Raw genomic sequence first — 22,506 nt, 5'->3', positions numbered from 1 at the left:
TGCATCACTTGATTTGTAGCCAAACCATTGCCATTGTAATTATGATATCAAATGAGATGAACCTCTTGAGAAGCAAAAAATAATCATAAGCATGCTTCTGCAACACCAAGATTGCCTACCCAGCCTACAGTACCTAACATTTTTTCTTCCTTTTGCATGGGTGCACTTGGACTAGCAAACCCTTACTCTCTTCTTTTCTTTTGAATGTAATCCTATCTAAGTCTGCCCTTATTTCTTCCAAGGGCTCAGATTTAACAGTTGAGCTCCTTTGCTTCTCTACCTAGCTATTTATCTACCAAGATTAAGCTATTTGTCCATCCATCAACTGTGGCAAGAGTCGACCAAATGTACATAATGAGATTCTTTGCAAAAATAGAATAGTAGTGGCATTTTGGACTAGCACACTTTCCTGGTATTTTCTTTGGGGTTCATTTCTTTTCTTTTTTCTCTTAACCATTTCATTCTTTTTTCCCTTTGATCTTTCTTTTAGGGCATACCCTCTTTTAATTTTTTTATTTTTTGATCTTTTCAAAATATGGAAACCTTTGCATCAGGGAAAGGATGAACATATTTGGCATTTTACCAGTCAATCATGAAATATGACACCTATTGGTATAGGATCATAACACTGGCTCCACTTGGGGATGGCTTTTCCTGGTGAAAAGTCAAGAACAATAGGTCAGATGGCCTTATGTACAATTCTTGTTGCATTCTGAAATCTTTCTTTGCTACAAACAAACAAACTGTACAAAGCTGATCCAAACCATTGTACCTCTTTTTTTGGATGATTTGTCTAAATGTCTGTTCTCATACTTTCAGCTCCCAAGTCTTCTTCTTCAATTTCTGGTAAAAAAAAAAAAAAAAAGGTAACACAAAAAGGTGTCATAGTTCCTTGATTGTTCGTCAAAATTTTCTATATATTCCTTCCCATTCTTATTGCTGTAATAAACTACAGAAAGTAAAGATTCTTATGTACAAGTTAAAGTCCTGTTATATCAACAAGTTGAATCAAAATAGTGTTTCAGCATCTGACCATTAACTGGTCCATCTTGTGCTTCTGTACCATCCAGGCTTTTCAAAAAGTAGGTATTGTTTCCTTGTGAGGCCTGAATAATGAAAGGTCCCTTCCATAGGAAGTCAAACTTTCCATGTTTTCCTTTATCTTCTCTTTTGGAATCCCATTTCAGTACTTTGTCTCCTATGAAAAAATCCTCTGCTTTATTCCTCTTATGAAATATCTTCTTGAGTTTTTCTTGTAGCACTTGAGATCTTTGATACACCTCTTCCCTAGTTTGCTGCAAATGTATAGTCTGATTTATTCTTATCTGGATGTCATTGGGCCGTACTTGGACTTCTTGCAACAATTTCATTACAGGTATTCCCAAGAATGAAGGAAATACAACCTCCATGCCATATACAAGCTCATAGGGACTAGTTCCATTGGATCTCTTGGTAGTTAACCTGTCTACCCATAGTGCATTTATAAGCTTCCTATGCCAATTTTTCTTGTTTTCTTACAATACTTTCTTAATGGTATTCATGAGGCTTTTATTGGATGACTCAGCTAGACCATTGCCTTGGGGGTAACAGGCTGTGGAGTGGCTTAAGGTAATGTGGTATTTGTGACAGAAATTGATCATTCTCTTGGATTTAAAAGCAGCAACATTGTCTGTTATAATTTTTTCAGGACAACCAAATCTAGACAGGATGTTAGTTTCTAAAAATTGCATGATCACTGAATCATTGGCCTGTCTACAAGGGATGGCCTCAATCCACTTGGTGAAATAATCTATGGCAGTCAAAATCCATTTGTGCTGGCCAGAAGAGGGAGGGTGAGTTTCACCAATGAAATCTAAGCCCCATTGCTGAAATGGTCTTTCAGTGGAAATTGGTCTAAGGGGTAGAGGTAGAAGTTTCCTCTTGCCTTCAAAGATTTGACATTTATGGCAAGCAGTAACAAACTTTTTGACATCAGCAAACAAGGTGGGCCAGTAAAATCCAGCCCTTAGGATTTTATCGGCAGTTGATTTCCAATACAAATGTCCACCACAGTCCCCTGCATGAAATTCTTTGAGCACTTTGTCAATTTCATATTTTATCAGACAATTGAATAGAACACCTTCATGATTTTTCCAAAAGAGAGAACCATCTAAAATACAAAACTCTAAAGATTTCATTTTTATAAACCTTTTCTTTGTTTCTGGATAACTCTGGAGGAGCCTGCAGGTTTAAGAATACATAACATATATCAGCATACCAAGGTGATTCTAGGAAAGCTCGACTGATCTGTGGAGTCGCCATCTCCTGTTCATTATCCAGTTCATTAATATCTAGGGCTTGGTAATTGGTTTCAGTCAAGAGTTTAGCCAATCCCCGTCCCTTTATAAGCTTTGTAGGTTTTATTTCAATATCATACTCTAATATAGTAGCAATCCATTTGCCTCTCTTGCCTTCAATCCCCTCTTGGGTTAGGATATCTTTGACAACAGTGCTTGGTACATAAGCAATTATATGAGGGTCTAGTATGTAGACTCTAAAATCTTTGATGGCTTTCACAAGTGCATAAGCCTGTTTTTCTATGATTGGGTATTTCAGAGGTGCATCCCTCAGTGCTTTGCTAAAGAAGGCTATGGGTTTTTCACATCCTTGGTCATCTTTCTGTAGCAAAACAACATCAAGAGGGTGTTCAGATGCAAATGAAAATATCATGAAGTCTCTATCAAATTTTGGGCTTGTGAGGACTGGTGTTTTGGTTAAGGCTATCTTGATTTCTTCAAATCCCTGTTTGGCTTCTAATGTCCATTTGACCTTGGAATCCTTTTTCAACATATTATTCAACAATCTTATTAATTTAGCCAAGTTGGGTATGCATCTTCTCAAAAAATTAATTTTCCCTAGGAAAGCTTGGAGTTCTTTGACATTTCTGGGATGTGGAACTTGCAAAATGGCTTGTATTCTGTCAGGATCAATTTTGATGCTATCGCTTGAGATTATGTGACCTAACAGTTTGCCTTCTTCTAGGCCAAATAATGACTTCTTTGGATTCAGTGATATACCATATTTTCTGCAGGTCAAAAATACTTGTATGAGATGATCTAGGTGTTGTTGATCTGATTTGGAAAACACAGTGAGATCATCTAGGTATATAACCAGGAAATCATGAATTGCTTTAGCAAAAGCTATGTCCATTGCACGTTGGAAGGTTGCCCCTGCATTCATGAGTCCAAATGGAATTTTCACATACTTGAAAGTTCCCCATGGAGTTATAAAAGCAGGTTTTTCTTGATCATCACTGTGAACTAAAATCTGGTTGAAGCCTAAAAACCCATCTAGCAGTGAAATTCTAGAGGCACCTACTACTCTTTGTAAAATGTGGTCCATCTTAGGTAAGGGGTAGTGGTCTTTTAAAGAGACTTTGTTTAGATTCCTCAAATCAACACACAGTCTAATTTCTCCTGTTTTCTTCCTAGTGGGCACTAAATTGGAGACCCATTCTGAAAACCTAATGGGTGCAATTATCCCAGCTTCATACATTCTCTTGACTTCTTTATCAATTAGAGGGAGGAGTACAGAGTTGACCCCTCTGATTTTTTGCTTGAAAGTTTTTGATTTTCTTTGAGGGGTATTATTTGTTGAATCACAAAAGTATCGTATGATTTGAGATCTTCATAGCTCCATAAAAAAACGTCCTGGAATTCTTTGAACAGTTCAATATATTTCAGCTTTTGGTTAGGAGGCAAAGTTTTGGACAATTTTATCATTCTAGGATTTTGTTCAGTCCCTATATTACAGTCTTTAATGTCTGCATTTAGTGGCTGCATTTTGGGTTTCCTTGGGATATCATTAGAATCAAAAATGTCTTCCAAAGGAGTTAATCCTATGGGTAAAAAATTATCCTTTAAATCAATAACTTCAGACTCTCCTACAATAGTTTCATCAAAGTCTATTTCTTTCAGCTCTTGCAACTCTCTGTTGGTAAATTTTGTTGGATGTAATATTTGAGTTGCTATTTCAACTGAAATGTGTGTTTCAACTTTGTTTATTTGATCAACTTCTCCCACAATGCCTGTGTCTATATTAGTGCTGGAAAATTCTTCTTTTAAGGTCGGGAAATTACTGATCTGAGTGTCATTGTCAAACACTTGCCAATTTTTTACATTGTCAGGTATAGTTGGCCTATGTTTAATCTCAGCTGTGAAATGATGATTAGGCTCGAATGGCAGTTTCAAGTGTTGGCAAATGTTGCCAAACTGTGAGCATGAAAATTGTGTTTCCTTGGAATTTTGGCCAACTGAGTTTCTAGAAAGGTATTGAGTATTTCAATTGTTGTCCCTCTATAAGACCTTAATCTGAGATCATTTGTGAGCAAGTTTCCTTCCATTTGTTGAATAACTAAATCAGAGTCTCCCAAAATTGATACCCTAACTTCCCCTAGACTTTTGATCAGTTTAAGTCCTAGCAAGAGAGCTTCATATTCAGCCATGTTATTAGTGCATCTAAAATTCAATCTGTATGCATGTCCTTTAGCATGATCATTTTGCATATTATGTATCCAAATCCCTGATTCGGCCCCCAGTTTATTGACAGATCCATCTAACTCCAAGTACCAAAGGATTTCATGATTATCGCCAGGATCAGGGGTCTTAGAAATTTGCTTATTAGGCAGATTTGGATTTTCAATTTCATGAGGTTTCCCTTGTGTGTCTGATATACCATTGGTCACAGAAATTTCTTGAATCTGAACACTAGATTTTATCTTTATGATTTCTTCTTGTGCTAATGCTAATGCCTTGTCATCAATTGGAGGGTAAATTTCAGCATTGTATAAGATGAAGGAGTCCATATCAGAATGCATGGAATAGATGGGAAAATTCTAGGGTTTCTCCTGGCTGCTCACCACGTATTTCATCAAAGTTTCAGAGTACAATCTCTTTGGCTGGCCAAATACTGCAATGGTAGCATAGGACATGTCCAATTGTAAAGATCCCTGGAGCTTTGCACCCTAGGATCTAGACAGCAACATGCCATATTTTGGCGGAATATCAACTACCACTACATCCATTAAAATTGTCTTGGCAAAGTATTGAACTAATGATACACATAAATATTTGGTCAATCCTAGGCATCTGACCTGGCTTGAATCAAAAGAGAACAAGTCTTTGTATGGCCTGGTGATATCTAGGTCCAACTTTTCGATTACAGATTTTGGGCATTAAATTATGGGAAGCTCCAGAATCAAACATTGCATTGTGCAGTATTTTTTCATGAATATTCAGACTTACATAGAAGGATCCCTCCATCTACCAATTTTCCATTTACTTCAGGACCAAAAATTAATTCTGGTTGGTCATCAAGGACATTTACTACATCTCTGTTTTCTAAAATTTGAAGTGATCTATTGATTTGTTCTCTATAGAAATCATGCTTAGCCAATTCTGACAATGGAATTGCTATCTTTAATTTGCCTATTTTGGTCTCAAGGTTAAAAGGTTTTTATGTTTGGATTTTTTCATTTCGGGTAGTGAGATTCTCTTTTTCAGCTGTTTTTTCAGTAATTTTTCCTTTATCAGGAGCAACATTATGGGCTGAAGCTGCTTGTAAGTCAATTTCTGCAGGTTCTACCACAATTTCTTTGGGAGGAACCGAAGCTGAAGACTGTTTATTAAGTTGTTGATTATCTGAAACATCTTCAACTGTTGGACTATTTGGGTTGGGAATTGTTTTAGGAGGAGTTTGTATAGGAGGGTTCTTGATTTTGGCTTTGCTAGGCTGCTTGGTTTCATTCTGTTTATTGTTATCAGGGATATCTATTCTCCTACTTCTCAGATTATATTGCTTGTGGACTTCATAGATGGAAGTGTCATATCCTTCCCTAAAATCAAATGATTCCCCTGATTGGATTTGGAACTGATTAAGAGTATGAGCTTCTTGGTCTTCTTGGGTCAAGAAAATTTGTTGTTCACTATTGAGCCCCATTAAGTTGATTTGAGTGTCTTCTGTTGGTTCACTAGAAGTTGAAGCTTCAGCATAGTTTTCTTGGAATGGAGGTCTAATGTTTTGGTCAGGGTCGGCCTTTTCAGTATTGGGATTCTGATTTTTTCTGAAATTTGGGTTTCTTCCAGTGTTGCTTGGTTGACCATCCCAAGGGGATTTTCTCTCAATTGTTTCTACTCTATCACCGATTCTATCCATTCCTTTAATGATAGCATCTAATTTCTTCTCAAATGCAGAAGGTTCTTCTTTGATGGGTATCCTTCTTTCAGCTCTAGCTTGGGCTTGTTTAGAAATCAGGTTGGCCTCAACACTGACAGCTATACTCTGCATGTCTTCGAGGCTTCGAGGAGCTCTTTCCCTAAGCTGGTATGCCATGTTAGAGTCAAATGCATCAGGAAATTTGATTAAGGCCAAATATGGTGGAGGTCTAAGATTCTGAGGAATAACATTGTATATATTGTTAAATCTGGTGCAGTAATCTTGAACAGTTTCTTGTGGACCTCGTTTAAAGTTTTCATATTCTGATAAAATGTGGAGGGGATCTTTTTTCTTTTCCCATCTGTTTAAGAAAGTCTGATAAAGAGCTTCAGGATCGTTGATAGTGTTTGCAGGGAGTGCTCTAAACCAGGTTCTAACATCTCCAGTTAAGCTTTGGACAAAAAATTTCATTCTTACATCATCATCATTAATCTCATAGTTTTCAAACTAATCCATCATTTCTTGGTGTGTTTTTGAGCTATGTAAGTGATAGTACCATCAAAATAAGTGATTTTGCTTTGATAATCTTGAGGCATAGTCCCTGGATTTACAGGTAATTGCAAGGAAGCATATCGGTTTTCCATATTTACAGAGATAAATGTAACAACTGGAAGAACAGGGATAACAGTTGAAATATGTGTTGTGGATGGGGGAGCGGAAAAGATGGTTTGAAGTGCTGATGGTGAACTAGGAGAAGCAACAGTAATCGCAGTAAGGGCTGGTGCTTTTCCAGGGGTAAGCTCAGATTGGGTAAGGTTCTGCTGGATTTTAAGGTGCTTAGGAATTAGATTAGGATTTTGAAACACAGGTGGGGGATTTGGATCTGGATTTGAGCTAGTGTAACGGATTTTCTTCTTTGGAGCCAGCTTCTAAGTATATTTTTGGTTTTTCTTGAAATATTTGAAGGATACAAATTTAACAGTGTCTTGAAGGAAGTTTTAAAATATGGGAGTTTTGAATTTTCCTAAAGGTCTATTGAAACAGGGAACTGATCAAGTATTTGAGACAACTGTTCAAAGTCTGAAAACTATACTGGAGATAGACTGAAGTAGCTTTTATTTACTCCTACATTTGCATAGTAAAAGCAGTTTCAAAGGCTACCTAGCTAACTTCAGGCTCCATCTGTATCTTTACAAATTAAACAGCAATAACAAACAATTATTCAGTTCCCCAGTTGAGTCGCCAATGATGTTATCACTCAGGTTGTTCCCAAAAGTTGTAAGAAAGGGAATATGGCCGAGGTAACCACAGACCAATATTTTAGACACAGATTCTAGCCAATCTGCATCCAGAGAGGGCTCTCTCTTTATAATTTAGCTTTGTTTTGAGGTGTGTCAGGCTAGTTATGAAGTGCAAGGGTTTTGTTTAAAGTTTGGTTGGAAGGATGGGGACTCAATAGAACAATGAGGCAAAACTGAAGCATTTCGGTCCATTGGGCATGATGGAGTCAAGGAAAGATGGCTTCTTGGGTTAAGTTTCTTATCAGAGGATTTATCACAGAGCAAGGTACTCAAATATGGAACAATTTATAAGCTGGAATCAGATGGAAGGGAGTCAATGGTGGAGGGAAATTAAGAATCCTTCATCATGTTGACAGAGGGATAATGGATGATTATTGCCAAGGAGCAATTAAGAATTCCTTAGCTAATATTCAAGATGAAAGAACCAGGGGAAATAGGAGCAATTAAGAATTCACTGTTTATGCTAATTCTAAAGAAAACATTAATAATAACAGAGACTGAACACAGAGTGCAAACAAGCAAATTTTGGGCTATTCTTTTTCTCTATTATTTAGATCATGAAATATAGATGATATAATAAACACAGAAACTATAAAACACAAGTCAAAAGAAACTTATTGATCCATGAAATGATTCAAGAACTCTGCAACATGGTCCTTAGCATCAGTTCTTCATCTAGTGAGCTAGAAAAAATGGTTCCAAAAGCCTTTTATTCCAAAAATGGTTCAGTATTACAGTCAAAACTATGAACATCCACCACCAACCAACCCCAAATACCTCGTCTGGGGGGTATTTATACAATGCAAAATATCTAATAGAAATAAACATCTGCTGATAATTAATGTTTCTCTTACATATATAGAGTCAGACAACCTCGAAAACAGGGAGATAATAAATAGATGCAATAAATTTGTGCTGCGTTGGTTGATCTGCCTTTATGAGAGGTACTGGAGGTAGGTGCTGCAAGTCGGTTCCCAACCGTCTTCCACTAATATTTTGTGATGATTTTCTTCTTTGGATAGACTTTCTTTAATGTTGATGTGATACACTTTGATTTGCAGGATCGTGGTTCATTTCTGTTTTGCGCATTTATAACAGATGGTGCACAATTTTGATTTGACCAATGATAAGTCTAGAGGATGTCTAGCATTCTTTGCCACCACTCTGGTCCTGGTATTTTATGTCTCTGCATCTTCCTTAAAGTCTCATCAGCGTCTGTGTACCTAAAGAAATTAGGTGGAATGGTGAACAGATGCTTCACCTCATGCTCTATGTAAAAAAGATTTTCAGGCCATCATAAAGGGACTAGCCAGATGGAAGTGCTTTTTCTCCTAAAGTACTTGAAGATGCACTAGCTTGATTGACAGAAAATGTATTTAATTTGTGTACATAGTCCTTGTGCTTCATCAAACGATCATTATCTCCCACAGGACTTGGCAAACCCTTTTGATTCAGGACTATAAATTTGTTTGTGAAAGAATCTATTTCTACCTGCATGTCCTGGCATCTTCTGTCCAAGTTTTGCATTAGAGTTCTCATGGTTAGAACTCTCTTGATGTCCAAAATGGTACCTGTTTTGTCTCTAATATCCAGTGCTTCCAATTCTTCACTGGTTTTGGTATTCAAAAAATGTATTAGCCTGTTAGCTTGCTCAGGCATTTGTCCCAATACGGCTCTTGTTTTTTGAATCTCCACTTGGGCTACTTTTATCAAATCAATCTGTTCATAAATGGTCTGAATAGACCTCCATACACCACTAAGTGATTGAATGATGTTGGTCCACAAAATTCCTCTGATTTCTGCCAGAGGCTTATGCAGAGAGAGATCTTTTTCCAAGGCTCTTACCTTGTTTTCCAATGCTTTGACTTCTCTTGTTTTCTCTGCCACATTCATTTTAGATTTATCATAGCTTTGCTCGATCTTTGCCAGTTTTTCTTTGACTTGCTTCAATTCAGATACTTGGAGTTTCAACTCCTCCATGGAATTTATTAGTTGCTCTGTGGTCATAGCAGTGTTGCTGCCTGGTGTTGTTGCTATTGATGTAGCTCCTGTGATGATTTCTGTAGTTGATGCTGGGACAGTGGAAGGCACTACTGTTATAACTGTGGGAGGGGCAGTTGTGGCTGTTGGAGTTACTTGAGGTGGCTGGGAGGTCGACACTCCCTATTTTTCTTGTAGTGCTTTCTCCAAGGCCTGCTCTGTCTCACCCAATCTCTCGTTCAGCCTCATGAGAAGGTCCATCATGTCCTCCTCGGACTTCTGTTGTACAATATCTGTTGTTTGTGGATGCACAGAAAGAGGCATTTTGAGATGTTTTCTAAGGGCAGTAATGTCCTCTTCCTTTTTCCTCATTAGTGCTTTTATGCCTTAGGCATCTTTAGGACATGTCCCAACTCAATGATAATATCTTCCAAGGATTTAATCATGTTGTCCTTTGCTAGGGAAGAAGCTTTCCCTAAATCTAGCTGAGCAGAGGTGTTCTCCAATGAGTTTTGCAATTTGTGAGCCAACATTGCTTTGTCAGCTAGTGTAGAATACACCATCTCTCCTGTCTGTTTATGCAGCTCAATCTAGTCTATTGAATGAATGTCTTTGGCCAAGACCTTTAGATTTGTCCTGATATAATTAGCTGCAGATTGTGGTTGTTGTACCTTGGGCTTGAAATAGCTCATGATCATTTTCCCTTCTTTAATGTCATATGCTGAAATTAATCATTATTGTTTTGTGGGGGCCATCTTAAGATATTGGTCATAAATTTGCAGCCTCAATGGATCATTTCTAGCCTTAATCTCTGTGAATGTTCTTTTGACATCGGAGGCCTGCTTTCTTGGTGGCCTTGTGGATGAAACTTCCACAATATGCTGCCTTTCCAGCTCCTTCCTGTGTGATCTAGTTGATGTATCTATCACTAGGGAGATTTGTGGGTTGGTTGTCGTCTCACCTCTTAGGCTTTCTATTGTTTCTTCAATGATTTCCTCTTCAGATAGAGGATTCAGTCTTTGCCTCTTTGCACCTAGCTGTTCCGCAGGTCCACTGATGGGTGTGGCCTCTTCTCTGTCCCTTTTCTTTCCTTTTTCTTCATTTAGAGGAGTTTGTAGTGCAGGAATATCTGCTACTTTGGTCTGTATTGGAGGAATTTTCTCCTGTTGATCAGTCATTTATTGCTGCTCTGAGCCTGCTACTTCCTTGCCCTTTGAAGAACCTGAAACTGGTGTGCTAGCCTCTTGTGTAGGCTGCTGTGAAGTCCCAACAGAAGATGTACCCACTCTGGCTTGCTGAGGTAGCTTGAAAGATACTTGTCCAAAAGAGTCCAGGTCAAGGGTCTTTTCTAAATCTTTCATAGCTTGTTCCATTTTTTCTTGCCGGGTAAGTCCTTCTACTAATGTACCCTCTATCCACTCATCCTGATTAGCATATTGTTCTACTTCAGGTATCCTATGATGTGTGTAAGCTGACAGCCGGTTTTTTACTTTTCTGTCACTTATAAAGCCATTTGGGTCATATGGTACCCACCAGAAGCTTTTTTTCAATTTAAGGTCTTCCCCTAATATTTTATTAGCATCTTCCCATGCTTCTCTCTTGTTAATGATAAAAGGGCCTAATTGATTTCTTATTCTCAGCTGAGCCTTTTTCTTGACATTGCAAAAGTGAGTTAAATCTGCATTAATAAGTTGCCTGAAATACTCTAGAGCAAACAGTCTCATAGGCACATATTTGGGCAGCTTATAAGGGCACAGTTCACAACCATATATCCTGATTTCAGTGTGATCCTGGTAGAAGTGCCAGTCACCTATCCTGTCGTTCTTGGAGAGCTATAAAATCTTCCTTATGTCACCAGAGAGCCTAGGAGGAGGAGCTCCTATCAATAGAGTGGAGGCTAGATGTATAAACAGGTCAATGAATTCACAGTAGGTGTAAGGGGATTCAACAATTCTGTGGAAGAAAGAGGTCCAAAAGATTACAAACCTCCTCTCTCCTTTGGCATCCAATTTCCTGATGGAAAATATAAAAATGTCTGGGTGATAATACAACAGCAGATGGTATATGTAACTTGTGTATTTAGACACTCCTTCTCTTTCCAAATTCATAAATTGACCATGGATTTTGTCAGCAATGAAGGAGGCATAGTCATACTTAATAGTAGGGGGCTGTCCTAGAGTAAAGGTGGATAACAGAACCAGGACCATCTCATCCACATATTCACTAGACCTGAATCCTAAGATCACTAATATCATGTCAAGAAGAATTTTTCCAGTCTCGTTGAAGGAGACATATAAATAAGGAGGCGGGCCTTGGGACTGGCATTCTGGTTTCATGAATAACTTAGCGATTCGGGCTATTTCTGCACTGGACAGTTGAGATCCTTGCTCAATTAGGAATCCCATGGAAAGAGGAGCAAGAGGCTGAGCTGGATGAAAGTGTAGCATCTCATTGATAGACTCAGCAGTTATGTAAAAGAGAACAGTTTGTGATGGAGTCATAACTGCTTTACTGACAGGGTCATAATTGGCACAACAGTGGCGAATAATATCAGGAAATATATTGACTGAGGGAAGGTAATACCTAGGGAGATTGGATTCCCATATTCCATAGATATCAGAGTTGTTCAAATGACTATTTCTAATTAGGTAGAAAGTATGAAGATGATTTTGGCAACCAATTGGTTCTTTCATTTGGAAAGCTCTGTCGGCTAAGGGTAAATGTTGCTCATTTGTATGAGGCACATTGAGGGATGCTACGTTGAGGGCCACAGGGGCTTCCATTGTTCAATTCTCTGTGTTTTAAATTGGCGGTTGAATTTCTGTGAAAAAAGGGCAAAAGAGCAGTTCTAAATGGGTTGGTATGGCAATTATGGACTGTTTTGGCTTGAATTTGGCTCTTAAAGGTATAATTTGTAGAGGAAAACCAAAAAAACAGGTTCGAGAGGTAGGACGGGGTAAATACCTGTATTATGGAGGCGAATGAGTGTAATTGGCAGGTTGAATGATGAGTTGAGCAGCAGGAGGCTGGTCTTTGCTTCACCGAGTGGCGGACTGGAGCTTCGGTAGCTGCTGGACGTAATTTTGCATGTAACAGTCTTGGGAAACAAATGAATGAAAATGAACGAAAACGACGATTTTTACGGGTTTTTTTAACAAAAATTGGCTTCGCGGGGATTTTAGCGCGTTTTGGTCGGATGACGTCATTGGGAAGTGACATTTTATCATGGCGCGGGGTATGGATGCTGACTTGGCAGTGATGTGGTGATGACATCAGCGGGCGAGGTCAGCGGGAGGGCGGTAAGCGGTATCAGCCCGCACCGCTTATGCCCTAAGGTGGTTTTGGGTGGAGGGGCCGCGAGCATGCTAGGAGGGTGCCGCATGTCCCAGGTATGGCAGTAATACCGCCAACTCCCCGGGCGGTAAACTACGGACGATGGGGAGTGCGCGATATGATCTGGAGCCATCCGATCAACAGGACCGGATCCAACGGTTGGCGGTATGTCGGAGATGGGTCAGGGCTATGGCACGGGACCCATATAATAAACAATGTTTTTAAATATATCGGGGTGATTGCTATTGGCTGTCGAGGGGATTAAACTATTAATTAACCAGTTGTTAATTAACTTTTGAATATTTGCGTGGCGGAGGTTTTTAATGCATTCCAGCTGAACCATTAAACCATCGTTTATATAGTGTTATGGTTATATATTAAGCAGGGGCGAGATATTTAAATTTCTTGGGGTTTTTCATATTTTTACATAGTATGGGGGGGGAGGAATATAGGGATTTATATAGTAATGAATGGTCACAATGGATCTATGAAGGGTGAGCGCCAAGTTATAAAGTTCAACAATTTAGGCTTAGGAGAGAACAGAGGTTTTACACAAGAAATGTGGATTCTTTGCCTATGGCAGGAATGTTAAACTTAGGATTTTTCATGAAATGGAGTGATTTAGGAATATTGAGAAGATCTCAATATCCTTGGGGGAGGTTAGTAAGTGTTTTTGGGAGAATTGTGAAGGGAAGTTAGACATGCATCACTTGATTTGTAGCCAAACCATTGTCATTGTACTTATGATATCAAATGAGATGAACCTCTTGAGAAACAAAAATTAATCATAAGCATGCTTCTGCAACACCAAGACTTCCTACCCAGCCTACAGTACCTAACATTTTTTCTTCCTTTTACATGGGTGCACTTGGACTAGCAAACCCTTACCCTCTTATTTTCTTTTGAATGCAATCCTATCTAAATCTGCCCTTATTTCTTCCAAGGGCTCAAATTTAACAGTTGAGCTCCTTTGCTTCTCTACCTATCTATTTATCTACCAATTTTAAGCTGTTTGGCCATCCATCAACTGTGGCAAGAGTCAACCAACTGTACGTAATGAGATTCTTTGCAAAAATAGAACAGTAGTGGCATTTTGGACTAGCACACTTTCCTGGTCTTTTCTTTTGAGTTCATTTATTTTCTTTTTTCTCTTGACCATTTCATTCTTTTTGCCCTTTGATCTTTCTTTTAGAGCATACCCTCTTTTAATTTTTTAATTTTTTGATGTTTTCAAAATATGGAAACCTTTGCAACAGCGAAAGGATGAACATATTTGAGATTTTACCAGTCAATCATGAAATATGACACCTATTGGTATAGGAGCATAACACTTAGAGCCATCCATAACACGAAGCTTCCACAAGTATCATTGGCCTAATAATACATCACAAAATTCAAGAGGAGAAACATCATACACTACCTCATTCGTAAAGGGCTTGATGTTATAGGGAAGGCGACGTTATTGGCTAATATGGAGAGCTATTCCTTGGAAAAGTCACCCAATGGTGTAGGAATATGGGTGTGGTGTGGTCGGTAGGCCCAAAAACTTCATAAAATCTACTGAAATGAGGTTCTTTTGGCTCCCGTTGTTGACAGTGGACTACAATGGGGAGCCCTTCACCCAAATATGTGAGTGGAAGATTGTTTTCCCCTCCTATATATATTCAGGCTCAATCCTCTCAACCTTGGTGGTGGCACTGGGTTTTTCTTTAATAATCTGCTTCCCCATATCATTCCTCTTGTTAGGTTCTGGATAAGAATCAAAACATGCATCAGACCCTTAAGATTTCATCTCAACCACCAACCACTGCTTGTCGTGACACTCATTTGTGTTGTGAGTGGGGTTCTTGTGGAACTCACACCACTTTCCTGTGTCCTTCTTCGTCTTCTTGGTCTCATTATTTTAATGCGATTTTGATGGTTTTTCCTCAGTAGCTCCACCTTGGCTATATCCCTTGTTATGCAGTTTGGGGGTGCTCTTTCCCTACTTCTGATTTGCAAATCCAAAGGCGCACTTCTTTTGTTTAAATTTGTGTTCAATCTTAGTAGCATATCGGTATGTTGCGCCAAGAAAGGAGATATCTAGGAATTTAATTTCTTCCTAAATGTATTTGTGTAGATGACCACATTACTTGAGCACCATATGTCACTCAAATTTGATACCCAACTTTGTGCGTAGAGTAGGAAAACAAATTTTGATCTCATCCACATCTTGGTCCCTTTACTGTCGTGGTGTGGTTGACCATATGTAGTTGTCTTCATAGCTCCTTAGGGGTAATATTGTTCCTTGATAGCTTCTAGGAAAGAGTTACAAGAGGGGTCATCTATAAACAGAGAGGGTTCCTCAACCATTTTCTCATAGTAAGTTTACCACAAGTCCTTGACATGGAGGGAAACCTTGAGTAGTGCAAAAGTAATATTCTCCTTATTGGAGAAAATGTGGACTAAAAAATAACATTCTAGAATATTGAACCATTTATCTACAACACTTACATCTATTTTACCTTCGAATATAGGGATATCAAAGTTTAGTTGTACCTTGAAAGGGGTGACATCGTTGAAGTGACTACTGAATGAAGATGTGTTGTCGATGGGAATTCGCTAAAGGATCTGAGAAAATTTATCCATCGTCACATTCCTTTGTTATTTGAGGGCTTCTTTGAGAGCATCTCCTACTCCCTAGTCTTTCTTTTCTTCTTCCATGGGAGTGTTTTGGGGTCAATGAGACCGGTATTGCAAAGGTTCAACTAGTTTGAGTCCTAACTCCTTATACCCTGACCTCATTGGGGACATGCACAAAAAAACAAAGAATGAGAAGACCCCTCTGATGCCACTGATCCATATCTATGATGGAATGAAATGAATTGCAGGTATAAAAAAAAACATAGATATACAGTGAAAACATAACTTTAATCCATTAATAACAAAGTATTGAAGACAATATACATGTAGACTGGAAATAAACTAGCTCAGGTGATGGTAACTTATCTATGAGAAGAGATGTAGCCACTACATGCCTTTTGAACTATGTTAAAATGAGGCTCAAAGGATTATTTATTATTGAGAAATAATGGAAAGTGCTAAACATCCAAAAATCTAACCCCGGGAGATGAAGCACCAAAAGTCTGTCGGCCCCGTTGGGATAAATTGGTACATCAACTTCTCGGTGTCGCAACTTTGGCATACAATGTTTATTTGACATGTATGATACCTCATTAGAAATATCTATTTGAGGATGAATGCATGTGCTATGTTAGAGGTTCATTGAGTGAAGCCTGCATTCTTGGAATACAGCTTGATAATTTCACACCACTTATAATTACTCTAATGATTTAATTAACTTATCTTGAGAATGGTTTTACGCTTTAATAAGAAAGAGTTGACACCATTTCCTTTCATATTTCTTCAATTGTAATGTTGATATTTGACATACTGAAACAAGCTTTCGTATGTCTTTTATAATTTGGGTCTCTCAATTGTCTGTAGTGAATGCAAATATCTTTTCAAGGCAGTTAAAAAATTCATAAGAGTCTAAAAATATTATGTTTAAATTTATTGTGTTATCTTTCCGAGTTAGCACAACTAGGAAAGCCTTTACCTAGCTAGTAGCCTTTCTTTTTACTCTCATAGCCAACTAAACTAGTAAGGGAGTTTTATACTTTTCAGCTACTAATTTATAATTTTCTATAACCTTAGGGATAACATAACTTAGTCTGGCACCAGGATCATTTAATATAGAAATAAATTGGTAAAAGATAATACCTTCTATTTCCACCATCATGGATCATTGATCCCCCTGAAACTCTTCCAAAGATGTATTAATGTGTGGAATGTTCCTAGCTACATCATTAATAGTGGAGGCCTCTTGTACATTATGAACATGTTGCATTGTCCTCGTATTATTGGGACAATTCCACAAAAGGTGAGGTTCACTGCAACCCCAGTACTTTAGGGGATTGCTTTATTTTCCATTAAGTCCATTGTTAGGTTTAGTTTGTTTGGACCCAATATGGGTTTGTATCTAAGATTTATAGAACTAATTGTTATTCTTGTTAGGATTACGATTTTGACCCCTTTTAATAAATTGTTTCAATTGTACACATGTTGGGCATGGCCTAACTTGGTCCAAGTTTTGGGTAAAATATCCCACAAAAGGAGTGGACCACACGAAGCTCATGAAGATATATTCATCGCATGGAATTTTAGTGCTTTGGAGATGGGATTAAGCCCTTATTTTGTAATGGGTATCAGGTATTAGTCCTTGCTTTGTGGATCCATGGTATATGGACCATGGTTTTGTAAATATGAAATGTATTTAAGGATGTGTAATAACTTAGTGAAAGGAAATCAATCATATCAAAACTGAATTGAATCTATTTATTCACGTCTATATTTTGTATTTTGGGGAAGGCTTTGGAGCTAAGTGCATGGAGGCCTAGAAGAGTCTGCAACTGAGTGTGCAGACCACCTGCAGCTGGGTGTGCAAGTTGAAGATGTATATGTACTGAATATTTATATTAATAAAGAATATTTTTTGGCGAATAATTGTATATCTTTCTATGTGCAATATTTTTTGTTGTTAGTATTGTTATGTATGTTTTTCACTAGATTATCCAAAGAACTGTAAGATATATTGTTATTTGTTAGAGTTTATGGGTTTAATGTGAATCTGTTAGATTAATCAACTGTGCGAAGTTATTATGCACGTGAAGTTATAAGATTAGTATAAGGTAGAATTAAATTCATAGTGCCACTGCACAGATATCCCTTTCATTGCAGAAGCCTAGTTCTAGAGCCTTCCATAACTGCTTCAGTTGAGACTGCGATCTCCTTGTCGGTTATTACCGAAACGGGTAGTAGTTGAGGGTTTTGTTGATGCGAGCACACTTCGAACCTAGGTCAAGCCCCCTCAAACCAACAAATGGCTTCATTGTCAGGACCAGGATCTGCTTAAAGGGATATGATTTCACATCCGTCAAAGAAAGAACTCCAGGAGTGGGTCAAACAAAAAGAAAGAGAATTTGTAGAAAAACATTACAGAAACCTTCATTTATCAATTGAATCTTAGTTGAAGAGATATATCTTCGAAGATCAATATGATATTTTCTTCGGATCATTCCACATTGATTTTCTTGAGTGGATATATAAGTTATCTAAGCATAAGACATGTTTCAAAGGTGATAGACCTAAGGAGTGGAATCCTGATTTGATACAATGGCTCAAAAGAATCAATAACAATATCTCAAGGATGTGGATTTTTGAATTGATAGCTTTTTGGGAGGATTTAGCACTAAGTTCGTGATCAACAAAATTGTGTCCTATAGAGAAGCTGAATGAAGATTCTTCAAATGACCACGAGGTAAGTTGTTAAATTCTTTGAATCTCTGGATTAAGATGTTATTGTGTGAATAGGGGATTCTGCGGATGTAGTCAGATTAATGTTAGGGCAAAGAAGAAATAAGACAAAATGAGGAGCTATGCGAAGTGGGAAGCGATATAGAACAAAGTCAAAGAACTATATTGAGACTGACTATAACCCTCTGTTAGGATTTGAGAGCGAAGAATAAAGAAGTAACCTTACAACCCCACAATATTCCCCCACCCATCCTGAATGTGAGTCCAATTCAAGAACTGAGTAGAATCATGGAACCTTTGGGATTCCTCATCCATCCACCCCCCTCAAACCCCACCCCCCTCCCCATAATTCCCTTATACCTCCACCCCCTCCCCCTCCACCTAACTTCCCCAGAAGAAGAATGACTCATGACATTAAATTACTTGTCTTTAAAGGGCTGGGATCAGAGGACATGACAATATTTGGTTCGTAGATGATGGAGTATGGATAGCGAGACACATTAATAATGATTATGTAAAGAAGGCAGAGCTCATCAAATCATTGAGCGAGAGAGAGTTGACATGGTATATGAAATACTCCATGAGTAATCTAAATGCTACGTTTGATTAAATTAAGAAAGCCTTGGTAGAAGAGTTCAAGAAGACAAAATTAGAATCGCAATGTATCATGGAGTTAAAATAGATCAAGCAAGCACCCAATGAAATTTGTGTGCGAGTTGGATCAGTGATTCAAGTTGTTGATGGGTCAAGTGAGCTTTGAGATACCCTTACAATAGCATAAGTAATGGTTCATACCTGCACTATTTCCACATATTAGGTTACCATTGATGCAACAGAATATCGCATCACAAGATGAATCATTGGAGATTTCGATGAAGTTGGAAGCTTTGTCGGTTGGAGATACTCACAAAGGAGTAGAGAAGATATAAAATCAACTAGCTACCTTGACCCTAGAATTGAAGGATCTGAAGAAGGGTAAAGTTTCCAGACCAGAAATATCAGAAGTGTGGTGTACGAAATGCTAAGCAGAAGGTCATTATAAGGATCAATGCCCCGTGTTCAGAGATTATATTGCAAGTGGAGTGCCTAATCCAATAAATCCAGGTATGTGATGAAAGATTTGTAGGATGAGAGGTTAGCATCACTTTAAATACCGCTACCTATTACAAAAATATATACATACCCAGAAGAAACTTATTTGTAACTTTTGTAGATTCGTAGGCCATGATGAGAAAAAATGTTGAAGTTATGTCTTAATGATGGAGCACACTGCTAATAGTTACAGACTACAAGACGAAGGACACGCCCACAAGGTGCAGGGCCAGCATGCTGGTTGAGGATGATTTCAAGGACGAGGACGAGTACAAGGAGCTAGTCAATTATGTGCGTAGATTATTTCTTATAATTGTGGACAGGCAAGACACTTCACAAGAGATTGTTAGAACCCAACGACAACCTTCAATTGCTATAATATTTTGATCACATGAAATAATAATGTCTTCTCCGTATTGAAAAGATGTAGGAGAAAAGAAACTAGTAGCTTGCAACAAATGTCCAAATGATGACCATTGAGCTAAGAGAAGATCAATAATGCATCAAAATTGTAGCAAGAAGTGGAACCGCGACTGGGAATGTTAAGGTTGATGGGAAAAAGGAAGATGAAGCTACGTGGATAAGGAAAAATACTGAAATATCTCCTTCATTTGATATCCTAAAGGAAAATTATGCATTCATGGAGGACAGGTGAAGTTTTATGGATGATGACACTTTGACTTTTACCGTGCAGCCATCCCAGAGGGATAACCGTGAGATAGTATCGGTTTTGACACATGAAGTGGATCTGAATATCTTGAAGTCTTTTCTACAAACCTACATGAAGTTTCCAAGGAATCAGAAGGTTGTGCAGGGATTACATGAACTAATAGACTCATGTGGTTCGAAGGATGTACCACAAATCGAGATGCGTATAGTGAATAATTTGCATAGACATAAGAAGAGAACGAGGAAAGAAATGAGGCTTACAACACAAATTTAAGAGTATGAAATGGATCATGTTATCTTATACTTGAGATCTGATGCCAATGTCTTGCCAAGCGAGACTTGGGAATCGATGGGTAATCCAAAGCTGCAACTTTCTACTATTCAACTGGAGATGGAAAATCAACAGAAAATATTACCCCTAGGAAGGTTCTCTAATGTCACAGTGGACATCAATGGAGTGTGCACTACCACTGAATTCAAAGTGATTGAGATAGTGGATGATAGTAATTTGTTAACAGTGTTTGGCCCACCAAAATTTAGGGAATATTCCCGGTATGAAATCCCAACTAGACCTGACACCATTTGGTGAAGGAGTCCCATCTGGTACGATGGCCTAATTTCCATTATCTTAGATATTTTCCTTAGCTCTTGTTGTTCAACATATGAGAGTGTTATGCTTGTATCTTCAAAAAGTGAGGTTAGTATGCATGGTGATTGCATAACGTAACTTATGTCTGGGTTATCTTACTCTAAGGGGAGAGAGTAAAGTGAGCCTCTAGATGAGATGTAGTAGTGCCACAAAGGAAGAGACACATGCAAATGAACAAGGGTTTGTCCAGCATCCAGCGGAGTAGTCCACAATGGATGCGACAGTCGTTAAAATGAAATGGCAAGGGAAAACACATACACCATCTAGCAGAGTATTCCACATGGAGGTGATAGTTGTTATAGCCAATAAACAAGAATGGCCTATCTAATGTCCTGCAGAGTAGTCCACATGGACGAGACAACAGTGATAAATAATACAACACATCTTCAACAATGTTAGTCCTAAAATAACCAAAATATTTCAAATATCTTAGTACATGTTAATAAAACATGCATTACAAATTTTTAAAGAGAAATCTTACAAACATCTATAAAATATGTGTGAAAATGTGATGGCCTTAACAGGCTTCTGAATTAAGCAAAAGTCCCAAGACAAATTTGTGCACCATACATCACTAGTCCCAACAGTGGGACATTGGAGTCACTCCTCGCTCATCAAAGTACATACTATAGACTCTCAAGGCTATGTGGGAGAAGCCAAAGGTGAAAAGTCCTTGCTCATATGATGGAAGGGGTATATACAGCCTAGGGTGATGCTTGACACTTGTGAATCTTGGACTACCCTCATGACTGTTCAACTTCACATGAATTTTAAACTAACATGTCTCTTTGACTTCTCATATCTATCCATTGGACTTCCCTATACATTACATTCAGTTACAACAGATATGGCCCATAATGGTGATATGCTCTAGACGTCTCATGACACTACTCACATGTACTAGTTGACTGTGGTGTCCATGTCAAGATCTTGTGTTGTTGAGTGATGGATGTACTCTTGTTGTGCTTTTTCTTTTCCTCTGCATGGCATAGTACTGTGAGGTCTTCGATGGTCTTGGTCTCACTTGATGGTTCAATGCATGTGTTCCTTTCGCTTGTTGCTTGATATGTTTGGTACGTCCATCTAGCTGCAAGTAAGTCCTCTAGCATGTGCACTCCTTCTTCATCCCGTTCGTCATCTCGTCATGATCCATGAGTGTACCTATTCCTAAAATTCACTCATGATGGGAAAACATCAAATCCAAAACCTCCTAGTCTAGCATGATCAAATTATCTTGTGTTCTGGGTGACAGGGGGAGGACAATTCACTATGATAGCATAGAGCACAACTCATGCTAGAATGAGGAGTTATGGAAGGACAACCTACACTGTCGAGAAAAACTGCATAGTGACCATTGGGAGGGAGAATTACATAGTCAAAGTTACCAAAGTCAGCTACCAGGTGGGACCCTGAGGGGGAGCACTTTTGCGTAGCTTCCACAGGGAAGACAAAGCGGGGCTACAGAGGGACAATTAAGTAGTTCTACGCAATTTCTAGATGGAAGAAAGAGCAGGGATGCAGAGGGACAACTGAGTAGCTCTGCATACTTTCTAAGAGCAATGTAGAACAGGGATGCAAGGGACTTGCTGATGCATGACTACACAATTTATGTGAATAGTGCAAGATAGGAAGTAGAGGGTCAGTTGGGCATGTATGCATAGATTTTTGGAATAATGAAGAGTGAGGCAGTAGAGGACCAGCTGGGCAGTTATCCACAATTTTGGAGAATAATGCAGACCCAGGTCTCAGAGGAGTGCAAGCTTCCAGAAGACAACAAAGAGGCTTGGACTATGCTTGAGAAATGCGTAGTTGAGTTTGGTCATTGAGGTAGTATTTGCGCAATTTTGCAAGGAAGGCACATTCCTCACCTCCAGGATTGCGCAGTGCAGCTGACCTAGAGGAGAGCCTTAAGCACTGTGCACTTTAGGGCAGTAG

Source organism: Pinus tabuliformis, chromosome 3_1 (genome assembly GCF_031772625.1).
Source record: "Pinus tabuliformis cultivar Carrire ecotype Pingquan chromosome 3_1, CPIR1, whole genome shotgun sequence".
Classification (NCBI taxonomy): Eukaryota; Viridiplantae; Streptophyta; class Pinopsida; order Pinales; family Pinaceae; genus Pinus; species Pinus tabuliformis.
Note: the sequence above shows the minus strand (reverse complement) of the source record.